We start from the raw sequence: 4,232 nt of genomic DNA, 5'->3' as shown, positions 1-4,232 counted from the left end.
TAATAGTCTGATTTTATCCTTGGCCGTTTTTGACGAGTGAATTAGTAAGATTCCTTATTTTAAATACAATAAAACTTATAATAATTAATTATAATGTCGCATATAGTTTATTCTATGAGAGCTCATGATATCGTAGACTTTGGATTATTATCTTTAACGTACCTTTTGAATTCTTGATCATTTCTACTACGAATCAATTTGCCTAAAATATATTCTGTCCTTGTCTATTGATATCGTGACTTCTCATATAGCGCTTTGAAGTATCTGAGTATACTATTTGGTTCGTACGGCGTTCTATGTCTCAGGTCAGCACGAATCGGCCTCTGGTTATCGCGGAGTTTATATACTGTAATGATCGCGAAAAATTGAAGTTTCTGGGGCTGGGACGTTACATCCTGAGCTAGATGCTAGAGTACAGGAAGCAATCCGAAGGGAACGTGAAGAGCTCGAGCGCGAACGCACCGAAATGGAACGCGGTCTCATCTGTCGCGAACGCGAACTGAACAAACGTTCTGAGGAATTTGAAGATATCGGAAGAATAATTCAGGAAAACGCGAATCTACGGAAGGAAATAGATCGCTTAAAACGGGAACCATTCCATCCCCCTGACCCTTTACCCCAGATTGCTCCAACACATTTACCCCTTCCGGATCCCGCGTACGACTCTCCCACTCCGCGATTGTCCTTCCGCGACGCAACTGACACAGTACCCATATTCGACGGCTATAACATACCCTTGCCTCAATTTATACGCGCCTGCCACCGCGCCAAGGATTCCGTTCCCCCCTCGGCCGAAAGGAACCTAACACGGTTTCTCGTAAATAAACTACGCGGTGAAGCGTATTACGCCGTGGAGGATGAGCCGTGCGACACCGTAACGCAACTAGCAGACTTATTGAACGGTGCCTTCGGTTCTCCTAAAAGTATCGATCAATGCCGCGTTGACCTCGCTAACGTTTTCCTAGAGCCAAACGAGAGCATTCTTAAATATATAGGACGCGTTAAAGACCTGAGGACCGATATCTTAGACGCCGAGAGACGCCTATATAGCCGCCCACGCGATTCGTCAACCGATAACGTCGACGCTCTGACAGCACATGCTTTTTGCGAAGGCCTCCCCCTCGAATACAGAGTCCGATTAAAGCCCGAACATTTCAGACAACCGTACGAGGCATTCACCTTTGTCAAGACCCTCGCGAAAAAGATAGAATCACAGCAAGAGCGATACGATGCCGCGAGGCGTAGCACTAGACCGCGCACTCCCACGAATATACTCCCGTTGGGGAGACCCTCCGCGAACTCGACCCCCAGGCGATTCGATACTAACACATCACGGGTCCCGTACCGCACTGAATCCACACCCCCGCCGCGACGTGTCTCGTTCGGCCAATACCCCACACGACCACCGCCCCCAGCGTTCAATAACCGTTTCGAGAACCGATCATCAGAACCACAAACATCCTCACGGTACGTGGACGCACCATCAAACGTTACTACTAAATGGTGTAGATACTGCAAAAATCGAGGCCACGAAATTGAAGAATGTCGCAAACGAGAATACAATAATTCGCGCAATTCGGGAAACCAGACACGCCCCTCGAGGGACACGGGCGAACCTCGGGAGGGGCCAACTCGCGAAACAATCCGCCCCATCAGCGCAAACAGCACCGAGACTCCATCAGAATCGCAGTGCTGAAACGTAGCGATTTTTCCCACTCCCCCTCTATCTCAATAATCGCCGAAGGACTCCTAGGAGATACCGAGTTTATGATAGACACGGGAGCGGGACCAAACTTGGTCAAGCAGAGAAGCTTGCACCCCGATAGTTTGATTAACCGTAACGACATAATTTACCTTCGCGGTATTACTGACGGTGACATTAAAACTCTCGGATCCGCGACAATTCGGTACCTAGGTTACCCTATATCTGTGCACGTAGTTGGCGATGCATTCCTTATAATTCAAGAAGGAATCTTGGGGACGGATTTTTTACAAAACGGAGCGCACGTCAACTTTGAAAACAACATAGTATCTTGGCAAGGGATCGCGCATCCTTTTCTCTGCAAGGAACGTATAATTATTCCCGCTCGATCACGAACGGTGCTAGCAGCAACGATAAAAAATCCTAGTCTTAGTGAGGGATATCTACCGCCAATCCGTATAGACGACAATATTCATTTCGGAAATGCTGTCGTTTCAAATCATAACGGCAAAGCACTGGTCGGTATAATAAATACCGGAATCTCCGATCGGGAAATTAAAATACCCTCAATCGAATTGGAGGAATTCGAGTTAGCCTCGGTCACTTCAAACCCCACAGACCGCGCACCGGAAAGTAATAGACGGATCTTTGTCACGAGGGAGACAAACTCCCCTAAGAATTGTTCTAGAGCTATTGAAGTACAGGCGTGTCTACGCCTGGAACATTTAAATGAAGAAGAAGCAAGGCACGTTTCATCCCTCGTCGAGGAGTATAACGACTTATTTAGACTCCCCGGTGATAGCTTAGGTTACACAAGCGCGATTACGCACAAAATCTCCACGACGGACGAAAGGCCGATCAATACGAAACAATACCGGTATCCGCCGATCCATAAGGAAGAGATAGGGAAACAAGTCAACGAATTACTCCAAAACGATATAATTAAAACCTCGACTTCACCTTATAACTCTCCCCTATGGATCGTGCCCAAGAAACCTGATTCAAAAGGCAATAAAAGATGGCGCATGGTCATCGATTACAGATCACTAAACGAAAAAACCATCGGCGACGCGTATCCGCTCCCGAATATTACCGAAATATTAGACCAATTGGGAAGCGCGAAATACTTCAGCGTTTTCGATCTCGCGTCCGGTTTCCACCAAATCCGAATGCACGAGGCAGACGCGCCAAAAACGGCCTTTTCCACACCCAACGGGCACTACGAGTTCAAGCGCATGCCGTTTGGACTCAAGAACGCCCCGGCCACCTTCCAACGCCTCATGGATTCGGTATTAACGGGCCTACAAGGGACCGAACTATTTGTGTATCTAGATGATATTGTGCTATACGCTAGCTCCTTGCAGGAGCATAAGATTAAGTTCAGGAAATTAGCCGAACGCCTCCGGGAAGCGAATCTCCGTCTCCAGCCGGACAAATGTGAGTTCTTGCGTACCGAAGTCACTTACCTCGGTCACATTATAGGAGAGCAAGGGGTTAAACCCGACCCGAAGAAGGTCGAGGCCGTGAGAAGCTTTCCTACCCCCAAGAATCCCAAGGCTATTAAACAATTTTTAGGCTTAGCGGGATACTACAGACGATTCGTCCCGAATTTTTCGAAAGTAGCTAAACCGCTCACGAGCCTGTTAAAAAAGGACGCCCCATTTGCCTGGGACGAGTCGCAAACGGAAGCGTTCGAATATTTGCGAAACTCTCTATGTTCGGAACCTATACTGCAGTATCCAGACTTTACGAAACAATTTGTAGTCACGACTGACGCATCCGGAACCGCAGTAGGCGGAATTCTAAGCCAGGGCCCTATCGGAAAGGACCTTCCCGTGGCATATACCTCGCGTCTTCTGAACAAAGCAGAACTAAACTACTCAACAATTGAAAAGGAACTTCTAGCCATAGTATACTGTGTGCAGCACTTCCGTCCGTACCTTTACGGGAAGCGATTCCAGTTAGTAACAGACCACAAACCACTCGTGTGGTTACATTCAGTCAAAGACCCGACTTCGCGTTTGGTACGGTGGCGACTAAAACTCTTGGAGTACGAATATGAAGTTATTTACAAGGCAGGGAAAATCAATGCGAATGCAGACGCCCTATCGCGCAACCCAGTGGAACGGCCATTGTTCCCCCTCACTCACGAACCTCGATCCTCTAGCTCAGAAGAATCATTATTTCACGCACCAACTACCAATCCACCTCCCAATACACCACAACTTCCGGCGGTTACGCCGCCACCAAGCGACGCAGACACAGACGCATATGCAACAAGCGAAAGCGACAACCACGATAGTACAGACGACACGAGCGATAGTGAATCAGCCATTTTTGACAACACCAACGAACCCTACATCATAAACAAAGATAACGTCCAAGAAGTCAGGGACAACTTCACCCTTAGAAAGGACTCCTTAGTAGTATTTATTACACAGCACGGTGCCCCACGCGATAAGGGAGCCCGGATGTTACTCGAGCAGGGCAAACTACCTACAATTTCCGACGGAACGATTGGTAGGGCGCA

The sequence above is a fragment of the Odontomachus brunneus genome, unplaced genomic scaffold (assembly GCF_010583005.1).
Source record: "Odontomachus brunneus isolate Ranch 3 - 2012 unplaced genomic scaffold, Obru_v1 Obru_scaffold_068, whole genome shotgun sequence".
Classification (NCBI taxonomy): domain Eukaryota; kingdom Metazoa; phylum Arthropoda; class Insecta; order Hymenoptera; family Formicidae; genus Odontomachus; species Odontomachus brunneus.
Note: the sequence above shows the minus strand (reverse complement) of the source record.